We start from the raw sequence: 12,759 nt of genomic DNA, 5'->3' as shown, positions 1-12,759 counted from the left end.
TGGACTGTTCATCCTGTGGATGTGGGGGTCTCTGAGCTCTCCCTGCCTCAGGGACGAATGAGGCTGCAGGACCACCTGGCCAGGTTTCTGTTCCCAGGGAGAGAGAACCTGAAAGATGGGTTCTGATCAGGATTCTAGGGTTCCCGACTGTCTAACAGGTGAAAATGCTGAACCTCCAATACTCTTGGCCGCCTGATGGGAAAAGCTGACTCATTCAAATATACCCTGATGCTGAGAAAGATTGAGGGCAGGAGGAGAGAGTGTGGCAGAGGATGAGACTGTTGGATGGCATCACCAACTCAACGAACATGAACTTGGGCAAAGCCTGGGAGATAGTGAGGGTCAGGGAAGCCTGGTGTGCTGCAGTCCATGAGGTTGCAAAGAGTCAGACATGACTTAACAACAACACTGTTTATTAAAGGATTCCTGCCATCAGACTCTCAAATGATTCAAAGACTCACTGGAATTTCAAGTTATTGCAAGAACTAGAATAAATTAGGAGGAGTTATGGGAAAAGAGAAGATGCCTGCCTCGGAAATTGCCCCCCTCCGTTTTTTGATGGGGGTGTGGAAGGGGTGGTGAAGACAAGGAGCTGAATCACCCTTTTTAAAGAGAAGCCAAAACATCAGAGTAAAACACAATATGGGCTTTTAACTCCAAACTTTTATTTCAAATGCAAAATAGGAATAGAAAATTAGAAGAGGAAACCAGCCCAAGAGTTTTACTCATACATATGTCTAAACCTGAGTACAATCACTGAAAAAGTAAACTGTATCAGCAGGAATGCTCTAATTTGACATTTCTGTGTAGCTATAATAATCAACTGATATTCAATCAAAGGTACCCTGCAAATTCCTGAGATTAGTGAATGGAAAAAGAACTTACATTCAGCTGTTCTACTGGTAATACACTTGAAGGACTCACACCCCCTGAGAATGAGTAAGCTACACTGGCAGGGATGGTGACGAGCACATCCAGTGTCCCCGGTACAGCTTCGCCGGTGCCGACCCCGAGCCTCTGCACAGAGCTACGGGCGGCCACGTGCGTGGCAGGCAGGCCTGAACCCAAGCGCGGGCCCTCGGTGGCTCTCCACCGAGTCTCCGGGTATCCAACGCGAATAACAACAGTAATAACGGGAACTCTTCATAGTGATGTTGTGACGATGAAATGAAATGATTCTTGACAAAGAATCAAGAGTGATTCACAGAAATCAAACAGAAAAAGCATTAATTAATGGGACTTCCCTGGTGCTTCAGTGACTAGGACTCCATGTCCCAGTGCAGGGGGCCTGGGTTTGATCCCTGGTCAGAGAACAAGATCCCACATGCCTTGACTAAGACCCAGAGCAGCCAGTAAATAAATTTTAAAAATATTTTTTCAAAAGCATTAATTACTAATTTATTACTCATTTATTATTTTTTCTCCTTAGAGTACCCACCCTCCTAGGTTCATCAAGCTTGGTAGCAATTAGGTTAACTGTATTGGTCATTCTAAATTTTCTCTTCAATATCTAATATCTTTAGACAGCATGATAACATGTATGTGTTTTAACCCGAAGAACTGGGAATTTGACATTGATTACATGACATCGATTACAATGGTCAGAGGAAAAGGCCAACAGGTCAGAAACTAATTTTTTCAAAGGAAGGCAATGCTGATAAATGACATCTTTGTAGAACAACCTCTCAGCACCTCACCTCCTTGCAGGCAAAACGGCTTGGCAGGGATCAAAGTGTCTGCATGCATGGCACACCCACCTGTCATTCAACCTGGCCCTGCTGACGGGCAGGCCGTTTGGCTAACACACACAAAAGAGCAACACTCCAAAAGCAATCTCAAGGTAGGGGCATCCTTGAGAGCTTGGAGCCAATGCCAGCTTTCACAAATAGAGCAAGAAGACAAGCCATCGTCTTGCGAAAGCATCCATCTGGCAAGTTTCATTTAATTATCATGGGCAACTGTGTGACCAGGCTGAAAAGTAGGACATAACACAGAAAACAGTGGAACTTTAGGAGAATGCTATTTGCTGAAGACGGCAGGCGCCATACGGCAGGTCTCTCTGGACTCACATTCAAGTGTCATCTCCTTTTCCTAGCCATCCTCAACTCTCCAAAGCCAAGTTGGTTGGTCTCGCGTCCCTACTCCCGAAGCACTTTAGAGCACCTGACGCACTTCTAAAATATCCTGGTCTGCCTCCATCCGACTGTTCTCAAGGGCAAGGACCACGTCTTATGGATTGTACCTCTGACTCCTAGCGGAGTCTGACCTATTGCAGACACACAGTAAGAGCTGTTAATTATTAAGTCCTCCCAAAGAAACAAGTCCTTCAGATTCCAAAGGAATTCAATTAGTGTCACAAGAAGGGACCTGGAATAACAGCCTGATGGTGACTTTCCTATGTTACACCATTTTTGCAATAGTGGGCCACGAGATAAGAAATCCGCACATATACCTGGCCATGTGGATTTTTTCTTCCATACTGAGATTAACGATGAAAGGAGAAGGCCCATACACAGACAGCAAAGATAACTGGACAGACTCCAACTGGACAGAATTCAAATGGGAATCAAGTTCATAAGACAGATTTCCTCATAACAACCTCCCTCTTGTCATTCATTGTTCCTAATGCCACATGCTGGATTTTTAATGGAATTAAATATTACTCAGTAGGAAAAAAAAGGGGGCTGAAAGGATGCTTTATGATGTTCATGGCTGTTATCTCTGGGTAGTAGAGTTATACATAAATATCTGTTTCATTCTTTTGACTTATTTTCTAATTTTTTTTTACAATGAACACAGCTAATAATAAACTTGTAAAACATTTTTAATTTAAAAAATTGGAACAGCTGAAAATTACACAATCAATTACATTTAGCTTTGGTTACAAGTGCCCTAAGATCCAAGCCTTCCAGCGTGACACCTGGTAGCAGTTATGCAATGGCCAGAGCTGGCCAACAGTGTGGTCCGGCTGGCCTACTTGCTCCTGTGTGCTGGTTAGTCAGGCACATTTTTAAGCTACCATCCCAACTATAACCTGAGGCAAGCCAAGCAGCTTTTGTCCTGTTGGCCCGTAGGCTGGCCAACCAAGCTCAGAGAGCCCGTGAAACTTCAAGGTGCATTTGAAGCACAGAGAGATGAGGTTAAAAAGCACATTTCTGGCCTACCTCACCTCCCCCAAGGTTAAGTAATTTAAGAATCTGACCAAGAAGTGGGGTTATTTTAGAGAATCTTCAAGGGACCCCATCAGGGCCAGGACAAGGACGTGGCAAGAAAAACACCTAAGGTGAGGAATTTAAGAAGGCTCTCATCCTCCAGAGCCTGTAGACTCAGGTAGACACCAAGAGTGAGCAACTCCTTAAATTCTGCACCCTAGGCATCTCTCTTGCCTCATCCTAATTCCAGCCCCGTCCCTAATGCTGGTGACAAGAGACTTCATTCTGAAAGGGCTAAATTACATGAGTACAGCTTGGGCTATACGTGGCAAGTTGCACAAGGAACATGTTTAATGCATAAAGAATGAGCTAGGTATAATTCTGATTCCTAAAAATGAAAATCTGGGCTCATCTGCATTTTGTAAGTGCCTCAACGCACCGTCTAAGTCATTAAATATACATTTTGCTTTTAAAGATACATAACTCCCTGCAATTCGCCAGGTTAAATCTGAGCTGTGTTTTCTTAGATATTCTGCAATCAGCAGTATACCAAATGACACATTCCCTAAATCCTCCCAAGTTGGAGGTTTAGATAAGCCTAAGAGGTGTGTAAGTTATGTATTTCCTGTAGAGATAAAAAAAAAATAGTCTCGTCTCCTTTCAAAGCACTGTGGACCTGAGTCATCTTGCATCTACGACAACACTGATCAGCTCGTAGGCAGATTTCAGAGTGCTTTAACTCTTCTGAGAATTTATTGCTCATGCAATTAAAAATCCCAACCACTTGCTGATTTATCCCACAGATATATGATCTTAAAATATATTCCTTTTCACCACCATCAGGTCCATACGGAAGGCAAGAACAAGTTGAATTCTAAAGAACACAGCATATGATAGATGATAGATGATGGGAGCTGGGGGGCTGGGGATGGGAGGAGGTATACAAGTAACTGATGGGAAAGAGATGAGCATAATAGTTTTTGGCTCACCCTAACCGACTCCACCAACTCTTGCTACAAACACACATCTGCCCACACTCTCTAATCAGCAAAGAACACAGACGTTAGTGTCCATATGTGTGTGTGTGTGCGTGTGTGTGTGTGTACATGTATGTGTCCAACTCTGTGACACCAGGGACTGTAGCCCACCAGGCTCCTCTGTCCATGGGATTTTCCAGGCAAGAATACTGGAGAGGGTTGCCATTTCCCTCTCCAGGGGATCTTTCTGACCCAGGGATGGAAACTGCATCTCCTGCATTGGCAGGTGGATTCTTCACCACTGAACCACCTGGGAAGCCCAAGTGTCCATATAACAAAAGACTAAATGAAGAGGAACCATAAGGATGGATTTGTTTCTACAATTGTAGGTCTGATGACGTTTAACACAACACAGTGATGCTTTGTAGCAATTGTCACTATCCTGATTTGGATCTGGGTCAAATACACATCCCTGCCATAATATCATTATAATATAGGAATTTAAATCAATTAAGAAAGTATTTAAAAAACTCGGGTTAACTTTTACCTATAAAAGGAGTATTATACTTAAAAAAAAAAATCTCCAGAACAGATATTTTGAAAGTACATTTTGGATACTAATATATACAAAATAAACGACAAGATCCTACTGTATAGCATAGGGAATTATATTCAATATCCTGCGACAAATCATAATGGAAAAGAATATGAGAAAGAATATATACACACACACACAGAACTGAAACACTCTGCCGTACACCAGAACTAACACAACACTGTATATCAACCACATTTCAATAAAAATTAAAGAAATTACACTTTGTTTTATACATTCTTAAAGACATCCAGAAACTGGTGTGTGAGCACTTTAACAGAAATTCATTGAACCAACTAAACAAAACTTCAACTACAGTCTTCTGCCTCCAGTTATGTTTTGCAGAATGTCTATCATTAAAAAAAAAAAAATTATCCTAATAAAGTGATGTCCTAAATGAAAAAGTATGCAAACTTTTAATGCGCAAGGTGAAACTAAATATTTCACATTATAGGGGTTATGAGTCTCTCTCACACACACTCAGTTCTGCCACAAATGTAGCCACAGATGTGTATGCAAATGTGCAAGGCTGTGTTTCGCTACAATTTTATTCACGCACACTGAAATTTGACTTTTTCACATCTGACAAATCTTGTTTTTAAAATCATTCCTACCTCCCATCCATCCCAAAGAAATAAAGAAATTCTTAGATCATGAGCTATTCAGAAACAGGATACTTGTCAAATCTGGCCAGAAATTTGTCAATCCTTATTCTAAACAGCCATCAAAAAGATCTCCCTATCCTGGAAGTTAGGTTTACAAAAAATGACGAAACTACTTGGAGAAAGCCCTCCTCAGCCAGAATCACTGTGCTCAATTTAAGGAGCACATCACCGGTGACCCGGGGGTGGGGGTGGGGGGATGTGTATACACGTTACAGCGCAGTCCAACTTGCTGCCTGGCAGTGCAGACATGTGATAAAGTGCTATTTTTCTACTCTGTGTAAAGTAGTGGATTCATTTTGCCACATTAATTAAGAAGTGGAAGAGAAGGGTTAACACAATGCCCGTGGAAAAATTACATACCTATTCTTGGGTTAATTTAAATTTCCACTATACATTATAGGTGACCGTGTATACATCTGTAACCGAAGGGGACTAATTTGACGTAAAAACACATGGGGCTCAATTGGAAAGGAAATTTCCACAGAGCAGCAGTTCCACTCATATGAAAGGGACTACTCAGGCTATTTTTAGAAAAGTATGTCCCAGGGCCAGGGTCAATTCTAGCTGAAGTTTGAAAGTGAAAAAGTGAAAGTGTCTCGGTTGGGTCAGACTCTGACCCCATGGACTGTAGCCCACCAGATTCATGGAATTCTCTAGGCAAGAATACTGGAGTGAGTGGCCATTCCCTTCTCCAGGAGATCTTCCAGGCCTAGGGAATGAACCCGGGTCTCCTGCATTGCAGGTAGATTCTTTACTGTGTGGGCCACCATGGAAGGCCCAGGAACACTGAAGTATGCAGTTACAAACCTCTTCTCCTGCTTTCACACCATAAACATGAAATAACGACCAGATCACACCACCAAAGGGCCTAACGATCTAGATAAGTCACCTTGCTCTCTAATCAGTTCAGTGATTGAACAGATTCCCCAAACTAGCTACACACCCAGCCAGACCACCAACTTTCTTAGGAGACATGAAAGAAAAATGATGCCAATACGCCTGAATTTTTTCAAAATATAAAAGACTCAAACTCTGCTTTAAAATTAGGTTGCCATGATATTCCTTTATTCTTCCAGTTTAAATGTCTATAGCAATTCTTGCATCCACAGAGATCCTCTGCATAAGGAGGAGATATTAAAGTGTCACATCAAAAACAACACTCATAACTCCCAAGCAATTTAAGAACAAAAACTCATTTCAAGTTCAGGAAAAGAAAATAAAAACAGACTTCAGATACTGTCAAGTATCTCAAATTACCTATAAAAAAAATTAATGCAGAAAGACAAGAAACTATTTTTACATAGATTAGCTACCCATACTAACATTATTCCTTAATTTGGAATTGTCCTGCAAGCCAGCACAGCGTATCTTCCTAGACATATGTTCAAGATATAGGAGCATGAAAGACAATGACAGATGATAGCCTCATTGACTTCCTGCCAGTAAAGTAAGGTTGCTCATTTGAGATAAAATAAGATAATTATAAACTTTAAATAATCATTTAATAGATTTCCATTAAAATTCAATCACATCATTTCAGAGTTCCACCTCATACAGCACAATGTCTCAAAACGGTATCAGATACTGGCTAAGGAAATAATGAAATATCCATGCAAGGAGATACCAAAGTAATATTTGGGCTTCCCAGGTGGCTCAGATGGTAAAGAATCTGCCTGCAATGCAGGAGACCTGGGTTCGATCCCTGGGTTGGGAAGATCCCCTGAAGAGGGCATGGCAACCCACTCCAGTCTTCTTGCCTGGAGAATCCTCATAGACAGAGGAGCCTTGTGGGCTGGGGTCACAGTCGGATACGACTGAGCACCTAAGCAGAGCGCTGAGGAGAAATGCTACGGGCTGGAAACGGCTCACGATGCATCACTGTTCAGCACCAAAACACAAGGCGGGGCAAAAGAACTTCATTTTTGTCATCCCCCAAAAACAAGTTTTCTTAAGTGGTCTGTAAAGATATGTATTAATAGATACATTAGCACTGGTAATCCATAAAATGTAAATCAACTTTAAAAGGTAGAATTAAAACTTATTTCATTCTTATTTTTGCCTACTTTTAATTTCAAGTTATCATACCCGTCATATAACAATTTTGTAATAGGAAAACATTGTTTTAATCTAAAAACAAATGTATGTAAGTGTTTGCACAAACCAGGCCTCATTCTGGGTATACTGTGGTAGTCTTACAGCAAACTCTGAAAAGCAAGTAAATAATAGGAAAACATTGTTTTAATCTAAAAACAAATGTATGTAAGTGTTTGCACAAACCAGGCCTCATTCTGGGTATACTGTGGTAGCCTTACAGCAAACTCTGAAAAGCAAGTAAATAAATCAGAAAGGAGTTCTGATTTATTTAGCACTTATCTTTGTAGCACTAGCTTTATTTAATGTTGAAGAACTCCAATAATTTAACACAGAAGTAGGTCAAATAGAATCCACCTAGCCAGAAAAAAGAAAATACTAAAAAAAGCAAAGCCTCTCAAGCAAAACTTTGACAAGTGTGTCAGCATTAAGTCTCAAAATTTTAGCCTCTAACACAAGTAAGGTTTGGACACTCAAATGTTTGGAAGGTTTTATCACTTTTAAAAATGGTTAAGAGGTTGGAAAACATGTCCATCTTCCAAAAAGGCAAAGTCCTAGCAACTCTGCTCTCTTGACTCACGAAGATCTGGAAAGGTGCCCCAAACCCGATAGTATTGCTTTTACCTGAAATATAATCAGAGACTTGCAGCCAGGAGGGGGACTCAAATGGTTGGCAAGCAGGCTATCCAAACCCATCTAGCTCCAAGGCTGTCCTGACAGCCCAACATGCACCTGTGGCAAATGGTGGGCTGCCCAAGGTGTTGCAAGGTGTTCTACCTTGGGGAGCTTCTCCCTGGAAGGATGGAGCCATCCATAACTGGATCTAACTATGACCACAAACGGGCTTCCCTGGTGGCTCAGTGGTTAAGAATCTGTAAGACACGTGGGTTTGATCTCTGGGTTGGGAAGATCCCTTGGAGAAGGTGGCTTCCCAGGTGGCTCAGTGGTAAAATAATCTGCCTGCCAATGCAGGAAACCCAGGAGATGTGGGTTCAGTCCCTGGGTTGGGGAGATCCCCTGCAGAATGGAATGGCAATCCACTCCAGTATTCTTGCCTGAGAAATCCCATGGACAGAGGAGCCTGTTGGGGTATAGTCCATGGGGTTGCATAAGAGTCAGACACGACTTAACGACTAAATAATAACAATGACCACAAATATGTAAAAAGCAGCCCAGATTCTGCAGATGTGGTCAAAGGGGAACATTCCCATCGAAAGGCCTCATTCTGAATGATTTATTACTTTGACTGATTTGGGTATACTGTATGATCTATAAATAGTCGCTTACACCAGACAGGATGTTAATTATGTGATGCAGTGGTTTAGAAATAATGCATTAGTTAGCATTTCCTTAAATTGTTTCAACCCCTCTGTTAACACTCTGCCATAAATGAAGGGAAACTGGTGATTCTGAGAATTTGGTGTAGAGTTCAGCAGTCATCCAATCGAGCTTAACATCATCTGTGTTCCATGTAAGCCCAAAGATGAAAGGCAAGCCTTTTCATTCTCCAGACTTTTCTTGTCCTGCTGGCCATTCTGCACCACCACCTGAGTACCACCATTCTCTCACTCAACTTGTGAAAGTGCAAGTGTCAGTCACTCAGTCGTGTCCGACTTTTTGCAGCCCCACAGACTGTGACCCGCCAGGCTCCTCTGTCCACGGGATTCCCCAGGCAAGAATACTGGAGTGGGTTGCCATGCCCTTCTCCGGGGATCTTCCTGACCCTGGGATCAAACATGGGTCTCTTACGTTGCAGGCAGATTCTTTACGGTCTGAGGCACCAGGGAAGCCGAAGTAGGTCTGTCATTAAAGGACAGAAGATCTTTGAGACTGAAAAGAAATCTCCAAATACCATTTGCTACAAATTTTAAATTCATAATGTGGATCTCGAAAAGCTACCAGATAACCTTTTACTGATATAACACTACTAGTGCCATTCTAGGCTACTGGCAAATCAGACTGCAATGAGCTGTCACCTCAAACCTGTCAACCTGGATATCATCAAAAAATCAAATGATAACAAGCATAGGCAAGAATGTGGAGAAAACAAAACTCCAGGTTCCTTAATATAACGGGACGGTGGGAACATAAATTGGTATATCCATTATGGAAAACAACACAGAACTTTTTCTTATCTAGGATATCTGTACTCCCACATTCACTGCAGTAATTTTTACAACAATCAAAGTATAAAAACAATGCAAATCTCCTTCAGTGGATGAATGAATAAAAAAAAATGTGGTGTGTGTGTGTGTGCATGCGTGTGTATGTGTGTGAGAGAGAGAGAGACAGAAAAGTCGAGAATCAGGATTAATTAGGGTTAAAATACATGTTTGGCCTTTCATTTGTCCTAGATCTGGTAAAAACCTTTATTGTATGACATTTATTATTACCAAAGAGATCATAAGTTTCTCTCCGCCCCCCCGCCTTTTTTTTCTTTGCTAATTTGTAAGATTTCTATAATTATATTTTTTTGCATTTTTAAAAAATTTAACCTTTTTATTTTCTATTGGGGTATACTTGAAACAATATTGTGATAGTTCCAGGTGAACACTGAAGGGACTCAGTCATATATTTACATGTATCCACGCCCTGCTAAGAAGTCACTTCAGTCGTGTCTGACTCTGTGCGACCCTGTGGACTGTAACCCACCAGGTCCCTCTGTCCACAGGATTCTCCAGACAAGAACACTGGAATGGACTGCCATTCCCTTCTCCAATATATGTATCCATTCTCCTCCAAACTCTCCTCCCATCCAGGCTGCCACATAACATCAAGCAGAGCTGCATGTGGTATACAGTAGGTTCTTGTTGCTTATATATTTTAACTATAGCAGAGTACACATGTCCATCCCAAACTCCCTATCTATCTCCCTAACTATCCCTTCTCTCTAGCAACCATTAAAGTCTTTCTGTCATCAAAGAGACCACACATTTCTAATGTACCATCACAGGCTACCTAACCTACAGAATCTTGGTCTTATCACTTTTTCTAACACCTGCAGGAATCTTGGAAAGAGTAAGGAATATTAAGAAAACACTTTTGGGTAGCCTTATAGTTCCTAAAACCTTATTTTTCACCAAATTTTGATCTGAAACAGAAACAAATGGCCGTTTTCATCAAAGATATGAAACTTTCTTTTAGAATTAAGAATCTGACTTCTATATACATCTTTAATAAGCAATTCAAGAATAATTATAGCAATGCAAGTTCAAGGCAAAGAATTACTGATTTGTTTGTTTCAGTTTTTGGCCATTACAAACCACCTTTAAGATCACGGAGTCAACAGACCCATGCAAATCATGTCTTGTTAGAGAAGCTAAAAACAGTACTAAAACATTTTAAAGTTTAAATGTACATAGCTTTCTCTTAAAGCCTCCCACATAAGTGATTAAAACACAAACACACACATGTACAATATTCTCAAATTTTCAAAGCAAATGAAGTCTTCAACTACCAAATGTTTAACTACTGAAATCAAGGATTTCCTTGAGCATTTCTCATGGCTGAATCTATTAAGCAATTATGCATCCCTGTCACTAAAAGTAGCCTGAATTTCTACGCTAACAGCATGCATTTATTATTCTGATTTTTATTCATTCTAGTTTCTGCAGAGCACAGTTCCTTTCACCCTTGGGGCTCAGTTTATTTACAGAATAGACCACACAGCAGATCTACATATGCATTTGGCTTGCTAAAATAATATGTCAAAATGGACACAACTGGTCTAAGTTTAAATTTTAAAATTTTTAGCTTTTGATTTTAAATTTAACATAAAAAAAATCTTGCCCCCTGATAGCATCAACTAGTTTTTTTTTTTTTTTAATCCAAAAAATAAAAAGTCAGCAAAGAAATTAGCTAATTATATCTGTGAAGGGCAATTGGGACACAGTTTCTAAGAAACAGATAAAGTATTCACACAAAAATGCTACCTCTGTCCAAGCATCTGGAGATCAAGAACTCCAACGTGCTAGGTAAGTGAAGGAAATGCCTTTAGTCAGCTTAGTGTCTGTAATAAAGCGACTTCGATGAACAGAGAGACCCCTGAAGAGCTGAGCCAACGCGAGGACCCACTGCACACCGTCACCCGTGTGCCCAGGGCCTTGAAGCAGGGGCTCAGCCCGTGCTGGAAGTATCTGTGACCCAGGCCCCAGAGTTACAGGGAACCCAAGAAGAGGATCATTTGGGAAGGTTCAGGCCATTTCCTCTCTAGTCTCAACAGGCATTAATTCACCAGCAGAGGTGATCAATACGGATCCTGTTGGAAGGCAAATTAGGCTGGTAAGTAAAAACATAGCAATTTTGTCACCCAGAGAAAAGTAAGGGTGACTTCAGAGATGTCTTTCTAAGGTCAATGACTCATGACTGACTGGCAGGCCACATACTGGCAAATAGAAGCAGGAAAAAGGGGAGAGAGATCTTAATGAGCCTTGAAGCCAGGGAGAGATGGATACAAATGACACAATTTTAGAAAATTCCCAACAACTCAGCTTCTCAAAGTGAGGCCTGTGGAGTAGACCATGGCCACAGTCTGCTAGTTCTGGTGTACACTATGTAAGCACAGAAGCCAAGACTAAGCATTGAGAAGGAGCAATTTCACTAATTATATCTGTTGAGTCTAGGATTAAAAAAAAGATCCATTCTGGGATTTTATATATCTTTGTTCTTTTCCATCTCTGCATTCTAGTGACTGGTTCTTTCTGTATTTCATTAAGAAACATTGATTGAGAACAAATTGGAAACTACAAATACACAAGGTCCTTGACCATAGTTTGAGAAGCACTGCACTAGAACGCCTAAAATAAAGTTCTGCATAGACAGTAATGCATATGATGTTTGCAAGGATATTGATTCACCTGCAATCATCTCTTCAATTACTTGAACATGAAGATTTCTCAGAAGAAGGCAATTTTGCCCATGTGTAATACACGAATCTCTGATTAACATCTGAATTAATCTAGAGATACCTGAATTGCAGGCCAATGAGAATACCATGTAATCAAAACTGTTCTGAAGAACCGAGATGTTAATTAACATGTTTCCCTGGGAAAAGCAGTTTTGTGGTCATACAAATTCGAGATATATGCTCAATCTCACACCTCCTTCTGAGCAGGCAAAATATACATTAGTGTATCAAGGATGCTGAGAAAGTCTGTAGCTCAGAAAAATCTGTATGCGGATATGATGCTCTTTATCTAAATACACGTTAACACCTTGCTCAGGAAATACAATTTTGGAAATGCTGGAATAGACAAAAGACTCCAGATTAGCAACCAAAA

At 40.8% G+C, this 12,759-nt stretch overlaps 1 protein-coding gene across 5 annotated transcripts in view; it reads right to left on the bottom strand.

Moving 5' to 3' along the window:
- The window catches only part of KIT (KIT proto-oncogene, receptor tyrosine kinase), a 90,566-nt gene that overhangs the window by 16,469 nt on the left and 61,338 nt on the right, over positions 1 to 12,759 (bottom strand). The window lies entirely within an intron of this gene.

This window comes from Cervus canadensis, chromosome 26, assembly GCF_019320065.1.
Source record: "Cervus canadensis isolate Bull #8, Minnesota chromosome 26, ASM1932006v1, whole genome shotgun sequence".
Lineage (NCBI taxonomy): Eukaryota > Metazoa > Chordata > Mammalia > Artiodactyla > Cervidae > Cervus > Cervus canadensis.
Note: the sequence above shows the minus strand (reverse complement) of the source record. Positions and strands in the feature narration are given on the sequence as shown.